Source organism: Atta colombica, unplaced genomic scaffold (assembly GCF_001594045.1).
Source record: "Atta colombica isolate Treedump-2 unplaced genomic scaffold, Acol1.0 scaffold47, whole genome shotgun sequence".
Classification (NCBI taxonomy): Eukaryota; Metazoa; Arthropoda; class Insecta; order Hymenoptera; family Formicidae; genus Atta; species Atta colombica.
In genome coordinates this window covers 3,777,093-3,785,990 of record NW_017259536.1, presented here as the reverse complement: position 1 = coordinate 3,785,990, position 8,898 = coordinate 3,777,093, and the positions used below count along the sequence as shown (strand labels likewise).

Sequence of the window (8,898 nt, the reverse complement as noted above, 5' to 3'; positions counted from 1 at the left end):
TATGTAAATTTATGTATTTTTCATGAAAAACAATCTGATATGCCGAATATAAAATATTTTTGACGTATATTTTGATTCATGTTTTTTTGATTATTTTTATAAGACACTTTATTGAACGTTTTAAGCAACTAGCGAATATTCATGCAATAGATATTGATGGCCAGGCATTGGATTTCGCGGAAATAGAATATTGGATATTGCATAAATACCACGAAACGTGACTATTCAAACAAAGTTTATATGGATATTTATACAGAATACCAATGTTACTGTAATGGATCGTGCATGACGATCGATACTATTAAAAATATACGCCCAGTGCAACATACGTGTTACGTGCGAAGTGAATATTATCGGTTCTGATCTGAATACACAGGTTGTACGAGGTTTTTTTCTCGAAAAATAATTATTAACTTACAGATATATTTGAGAGAATTACGGATTAAATGTTATTCCAATTTAACTTGTTTTAGAGAGAGTATTTTAGTCTAGAACACGAAAATGTGTTCTATCTATTTTATTATCATTATATTTTATATAATTATTATTAAATTATTTATTTTTGGACATTAAAAAAAAATAACTGCACATATTCTATTTACTTTTACATATCTATCTACTTGTACATATTTAGTAAAATTACAAATTTTGGAATGACTGTAAATGTTCATTAATGTTTATGTTATATAAATTTAAAAACAAAATGTAAAAAAAAACATGTATCGGTAGTTGATATGATTGTAGTTTTCTAACTTAATCAAAACAAAATATTTAAAAAAGATTTTGAGTTATTATACTCTGGGAGAAATATTTTATACATTGTAACCATTTATTTCGTTGATATATGATTAACAGAAATTTTTTTATTTTTTTATTAAAAAATTGTGTTCTTTAATCGAAATTTAGGTACAATAATCAATTTTTCTAGTCATCTAGCGCAGTTTGAACATTCACATAGTTATTTTAATAGAATTCTAATAAAATTATTTTTAGATATGTTTTTAAAATTTTTAGAGATACTTCAGCAAAACAATGCATATATTGATTTTTTAACAAAATTTGTGAATTTAACATCTATAAAGAAATAATTGATTTATAAATGTTTTAAAAATATCCCAATTCATGCGATAAATAGGTATGTATTTTATATACGCAATAATTGAAATTGATGGGATTTAGTTTCTAAGAAATCGGGTCAAACGACTTGAAAAATACGATTTTGAAAGAAATTTAAAATTTCAAATATGCAATGCCAGAAGTAACTTTATCTCTCATATTGATGATACTGAGATCATCCAACAAATCTTCCTCTAAATTTTTATTTTTCTTCAATCTATTGAATCAGCTTGAATCAGCTATTTTTGAGCGCGTCGACAGCGCATTAAACGGCTGTGCGTTACAAATTAAAAATATGTCTTCGCTATTTTGACGAGTATATCAATAAAATCTTTTTTTTCAGGAATTTATTTTTGAGATTCTAAATATTTATAAAAACCTAAAAAAGAAAAATAGTTTTTTTTTAAATTCTAAGATTAAAGAATATTCCGTCAAACAACAGATGAAAGTTAAGTAGGAGTAGAAAAGTAGAAATCTCAAAACGATCTAAAATTGAGATCTGTGATAAAAATCAGTAAAATTGGCCGATTCGCATCGTATCGTATGTAATTACCATTTTAAAGGTAAAAGGATGCTAAGGATCGTCAAACGGACAAGCGAACGCCAGTCAAACAACGACACCGACGTTTATATCGCGATCTGTTTTTCCTATCCTCGGGTGCAGTGAGTTTAATTGCTTTCCTCTAGTCTGCCTTCTAATTAAGCCTTCAACCTTCCTTGATTGAAACTAGCCGAATGCATAATGCATTTCAGGAGACGATCCTTTCTTCCTGTCTCCTTTGAACATCACATCGCGATTTGCCTTCATCCTCCTCGTTTCCCGCGAATCCCGTTCAGCTAATAGTCAAAGTTTGTCGTCGTTATCGTCGTTACGATGTGATGCATCTTCGATTGAATTATAATTAATGTGCGCCTTGCTTATGAAGCTAACAACTTGTACTGTGAACCGTTTCCAGAGACACAAGTATCATTTAAATTTAAAAGTAATATAACGTGTAATTTATTTGCACACAGTTTTTCCTGCAACTCTGTAGTGTATCTTATTCCAAAATTACAGTAATTAGTACAATCGCGAATATACAGACGGATTTCTTCTCGTGAAAAAATTTATCTCGTCTTAATTAATACAACTAAAGCGAGCCGTGAAACGAGGAGAAATTTTTGCTCCTTTGATATTCATGAGAGTGCGAAGATTATGAATTAATGCGAAATTCATATATTATGACACTTCTGTTTAATTACGAAATTCTAACTGTTTCGCTGCTCGCTACTAAAAGTACTTTTAAAATAATTAAGTGCTGAGTGACCAAAATTTAGTTGGAAATTATGACCGAAATCAATAAATTGTGAATTTATGTGTAACTTGTATGTGTGTGTGTGTGTGTGTGTGTGTGTGTGTGTGTGTGTGTGTGTGTGTGTGTGTGTGTGTGTGTATGTATAATATATCATTTATAAATTACTGTTATCTTGCACGAATGCTGCGTATCATGGTGGGTGTTTCCAGATTTATCGCTGGGGCGGTGTGACCGCGATCAACAGCTAAATTACAATTTAGTATCTGTCTCGAACGGCCACATTTCACTTCGCGGAAACAGATTTCAAAGCAAGATATTGAAAGATCCGACGTATATTTTCTTAGAGTGAGACATAGTGAAATGCATTCAGCTCACGTGGCTCGAAAGTGTCGACTACCTGGAAATCCCTTCGACTTGTTACGTATTTCTTATGCATACGCAATTCGTGGGTAGAGTCTCTATCTCTCCTTTTCCTTGTAAATACGGTCGACGTGTCTAAATTCCAACGGAATCATAAAAGTTCCGCGTTAAATTGTCCATGAAATATTTTGCGTTAAACTTAATTCAATCCTATTTTACTTCATAATTACTTTGTCCATATATCAAGTGAAACGATTTGGCATTCGAATTTGGAAACTCCACAGGATTGGGAACTTCTCCCTCGTGGAATTTATACAGTCATACGTCACACGTGAAGCCGAGTCTTAGGAAATGCCATCGTAGCGCAAGAAAAATTTTATTTTGTGATAAATGCGTAACTCGAGCAGCCCGCACTCGGCATTTTGCAATTTCCCCATTTCCATCCCGTCGAGATTCTCCGAGATGCCGTAATTTATATCTGGCAAGTTTTTCTGCGAAAAACAGCGGAAGTTCGCACTCGTCACCGACGAGTACATTATGCATGCCCGCGCTTTGTTGTGCCGGTTCTTCGTAACCGATCGTTATGCGTGTGATTGGCTTCACGTGAAGTTTCATGTCCTATTCGATAGCGGAAACTTTACGGTACCTCGAATGGAGAAGACCGCTAACGATCCTCGACGAACGGTTATTTCTCGGTTTCGACGATGTCTTTTGTGCGTAACGGGCTGTCTTATTGCGATAATCACATAATGGCACGAATTGGCTCCGTCAATTAAAGTTGGCACGAAGTCGTCGTTCTCTATATTTTTCGCTTGGTAGATGGTCACGAAAGGGATTGAAAAAATCCATTTGTTATAATACTTTCTTTAAGATAAATTTGAGAGATGCAGCTTGATTAATATTAAAATATCATTAGTGAAAAGAAACACGTACTTGGCTTGATAATAAAGTTCTCGAACTACAACAATAATGAAGAAACACAAAACATTTCACAGATAACAAAATATTATATTTTATCTTTCAAAATAGTCCCTCATAATACATCAATACTTATATATACTTCATATATCATCGATACAAAGCTTCAAAACATTTTTTAAAGTCCGTAGCTGAAATATTATTTAAAGTGCTTATCACATTCCTCTGAATATCCTTTATGTCTTGAAAATGTTTCGTTTTTTGGATTTTTTTTTGGAACAGCATGAAATTTAAAAAAGCCAGTTTTGAGTAAAATGGGCATACACAAGGGATGGCGTTTACTTCTCTAAATTTTGAAAGAGAAACAATTAAATTTATGTTCTTATGGATTTCCACTCAGGTGGATCACAACACAGTTTAAAAACAATTAAATTATAAAACTCGTTTTAATGATGAAAAATTAAATTCGTAATTCACGCGTTATTCATGAGAAAGTTAGATCCTCAAAAATCCTCTGAAGATCCTCAAAAACTTTAATATAAATATTTTAATTGTGAGAAAATAAATTTTTATTTCCCGACTGAAACCCTGGTACATCCATGTTAACAATCTCTTTCTTGGTCAAGGAAATTGTATGACAACGTTCCTGTGTACAAAAGAATCATCATTTTTGGCCAAGAAAGGGATTATTAAGATTAACAATCTCTTTCTTGGCCTCATGATAAGTTAGCTATTTTATTAGTTGAATCTGGCTTTTTTGAATTCAAGCTGTTCCCAGAGCTCAAAAATATAAAAAATATTTTAAGATGTAGAGGATATTCAGAGGAACGTGACGAATGTTCTAAGTAATATTCCAACTACGGCTTTAAAAAAAGTTTGGAGGTTTTTGAATCCAAGGTATGTATATTGATGAGAGAGATCACTTTGAAAAATAAAATATAACAATTTATTACGTGAGATATTTGTGTTTTTTTTGTTGCTGCCGGAAACATTAATGTTAGACCATAAAGATATTTAAAGAATGTCACAGTTGTATAGAGTTGATAAATGGGAGTTCCAGTGGTTTTTGTCACCGTTAGGTCGATTTGTTCTCACAATTACGCAAAGATAACGTAACGGTTGGGAAATACACGGAAAAAATGCGAGATCGGTTTCACCGAACATCGGCATCGAACGTGCTCGGGAATATTCAATTTTTCGGTCTGCCGCGTCGCATGATTGCTGCGCGTATCTTCCGCGAGAGATATAAATCGTCTCGGAAACACCGATATAACATATAATCAAATACGAAATTCCGACCGATTTTTTAATTCGATGTAAGAATAAATAAAAATTGTTCTTAAGAAAAATGTGGAAAAATCAATTTCGAGTTTGGACAGTCAATAGAAAGACAATTATTTGAAGAAGTAATTCCTTCTTTCTTTGAGTTATAAAAATTAAGGACCATGAAATTTTTAGAAGTCTAAGAAGAATTTTTAACTTTCTGACATTTAATTTGTTTGCAATCTAAAGACTATAAAGCATACAAAAAACTTAAACAGTGAAACGTAAGCAATAAATTAATTGGCCAATCACAGTAAAAAAATCATAATGTCATAACGTAATTAGTAGCAAAGCCAATTATTGATGCTTACACATTTTACTGCTGAATTTTTTTGTGTACTATAATCTTTAGATTATAAAAAAATTAAATAAGCCAGAAGAGTTAAGAGTTCTTAGTCTTCCAAAAGTTACTTTCTTCTCTTATTCTTTTCATACCGAGTTGCTCGAATCCCTCGACAGATTCTCAAACGGCGCGTCCAGTATTATTCGCGCGATCGTGGAATGAATTATGCGAACGTTTTAGCAAAGAGTGTGCGAAAACCCGCGGGCGGGTTCGGCAGCCCTATGATCGCTTATTATCCTGCTGAGTTACTGATACCCCGCGGAGTTGGTCACGATGATCCTCGACCAGTCCTGCATCATCTTGTCTGATTTTTCTTTCGCTTTCCATCACCACGTTCTCGCCTTTGGATGCTATTATCCTGTGTTGCCCGAAAGCAATTTTCTCCGTCGCTTTCTCCAATCGCTTTTGCGGCCTCCCTTGGCTCGCCGCACGACGTTTAAAGGGTCGTTAAAATCGGACGGAACTTGTGTGGTACTTGAGCGTAAAATGAGTATCTCAAAAATATTGTGGTCGAAGTAGATTAAATAAATAGAAGACTGAATTATTAAAAGTAATAAGTTATATCGAAATCAATATCTTTAAATTGATGAAAATATCTTTAAATAAAGAGTCATCAATTAATTGTAAGTGAATAAATAATTATTTATTAAAAGTTTATTTATACGCGGAATTTATTAATGCGGAATTTAGAACCATACGATGTCGCAAACATCTCAGAAAGTTCTTTAGTTATGGAAGTAACTCGCGTTAGTTGGTAATGAAGCAGAGTGTCCCAAGTTTTGTCGATGCAGCTGGAAAGTCGTGCGTCTCGCATAGTTAAAAGTTTGAAAGACTTATGCGCAAAGTGTGAAACGTGAAATTCTGTCTAGTTCAACGCTCGGCCGCTCGTTTTACATCGAGCGTGTTTTCGTGGCTGCTTGCTCGCTTGTCGAGTTGATAATTTGGCTTTCTGCCTTCTACTATTAAATTCATAACGTCAAATTATATTTAACTTGAACAATTTTTAATTATTTCTATAGGTCGCCTACTCCTCAATATGTCATTAATTTAATTAAAACAATGGAATTAATCAATTTAACTCAAGAAAATTAAATTCGACTCAAATTTAGTTTATTATTTATTACATTGAAAAAATAATAAATTTTAATAAATATTTGTTTGAACAGTTCCAAGTAAATATTTACTAAATGTAAATGTGTATTTATTGGATACAAAAATCATTCATTTAACTATCATTTCTTTTTATCGAATAAATATTTATTTACTGTAAGTAAATGTTTACTTAGTATTTTTTACAGAAATGTGTATTAAGATTTAGACAATTTTTTATGAGTGCATGTTAATATGCATGAGTGTTAATATTGTTGTATGTATGTTAATATTGTTTAGTATAAATCAAGCGATAACTTCTGAAATGGATTAATTTACATTTTGACGCACAAGGAAGTAAAAAAATAACAAATTATTTAACTCAACAGATTGAGTTACCAAATTTTGATATTAATGTATCTCACGACAGTTTCCTTCGTAATACATATCAAAACACAAAAATTTATCTCGTTTATCCCATTCTATTAATGCAATTTAAGCAAACGTTAGTTTCGATAATCTGATTTCAATCTGCACGATGTTGCTTACAGCAACGTACATTTTTCACCGCTGAAAAAAGAAATAAAAAGAAACGAACGCGTACAGCGCGATTGATACGCACATTTCTAATCAAGTAAAATGAGAGAAACAATGCGGTCTGGCTGGAAGCCAAATTTGCGTAAACAAAATTGAATTCGCTCTGAAAATCAGGTCGCCATATATCTCATTGTTACAGCTACCTCTCTTGTCCCTTCGTTCCTCCCAAAATCCAAACAGTATCATCACAGGAAAGGTCAACCGGAAAACTTCCCTTGTTGTTCCGCTGTAACCGAAAAGTCTGGCGCCGGTATGACGGCGGTCCAACAGTGCATCCTGTTCAGAGGACGAGCGCCAGTATTCTTTCACCTCCGGCGCGATGTGCACCGCGTCTATTCTTCTAGTCATCTTCTAGTCTTCATCTCGGGATTGAGAGATATTGTCAAATTCATCTTTTGTTCGCGAGTAGTTCTCATTTAGCAAACTCCACTCGCTCTCGTTATCGTAATATCAACTCGCGATTCTCATTTTTATTTAATTTTAACTGTACGTATAACTCATTGCGATAAATCACTCGTCAAATCGGACGAATCAAAGGCAACGACTTAGAACATAGAATGCTTTGATCAATTCGATAGATAGGAGGAATTTCTACATGTAACTTTGAAAATTTTCCAATATATATAAAAGCAAAAGCAGATTACAAAGTAAGTAAACCACACACACGCGTCGTTTGTTTTGTGGATGGAATAAAAGAAGTTAAACGTTTTAAAGCTCACGACGTTTGACGATAAAAGTTTCTGTGGTGACAAAGGAGCAAGATCGGAACGAGCCTTTCTATCTAGTTATTTTCACGTACCGCGGTAGCGTTTTGTCAACCACGAGAGTATCGAACGAAGAAGTTCTTCGAGATGTTGAAGTTCCGAGTCGCATCCGGCCAACGGAAGTGCGATAGCATGGTGAGAATCTTAAACGTTTGGAACTTAAATCTCAACTCGATATGCGGAGAGACGTCGTCGGTAGAAAGTTAATTTTTCTAGATTTATTATAAGAAATTCCTTATGAATCCTTCATTCAATTTTGTTCAATTGCAATGTCAACAGCATTGTCGAAAGCTCGACTATTGATGCGATTTTTTTTTGTTTTACATAGGTTTGGTTTTCCAGTTCTCTAGTTAATTTATGAGACTTATGCTCGTTTCTATTAATGTAGATTAACTTTAGTTTCGGTTCAACTTATTTTTTTTCTAATTTTTCCCAGACAATAAAAAGTCCAAATTTGAGATATAAGATGTTTAAAAAAATATTTTTAATACGTCTTTTTGATGTTTTTAAGATATCTTTTGTTTTTTATTTTGGAAATGTGTGTTGTCGGAGCTAGAAAAAGATAACGAATTATTTAAACCGAGATTAAAATTAAGCTATAGATAGAAATAGACATCAATCTTACAATAATATACAAATTTTTTAAAAATTTAAACTGATGATTTTGTAATGTGTAACTCTTAAAGTTACCATTACAAAGCCATCAATGACTGATCATAGCTAAAAAATACAATTTTTTTCATTGTCATCAGGTTAAGTGATTAAATCTAAACTATAAGTTAAATAAGTAATCCGCCACTTTTTTAACCTTTGTAGCATTAAATCCAAACTATGAGTTAACTAAATAATCCGCCACTTTTTTAACCTTTGCAGGATGGGAAATCTATAATGACGGTGAAAGTAGTGTCATTACTCATTTTGAGGCAAAGGATATAATGAAATAATGAATTATAAGATTATATTTTCTAAAATTATAAATCTCTAAAAGTTAATATACATGGATGCTTTTGCGATTTATGAAAAAGTTAATAATCTTAAATGACAAATATAGATATATAGTTATTAACATTTAATATAATATTATAATATAAAT

The 8,898-nt window shown here is 32.6% G+C and overlaps 1 protein-coding gene across 1 annotated transcript in view; it reads left to right on the top strand.

Moving 5' to 3' along the window:
- The window catches only part of LOC108691559, a 95,533-nt gene that overhangs the window by 28,633 nt on the left and 58,002 nt on the right, over window positions 1-8,898 (top strand). The gene's annotated exons all lie outside the window — the stretch shown is intronic.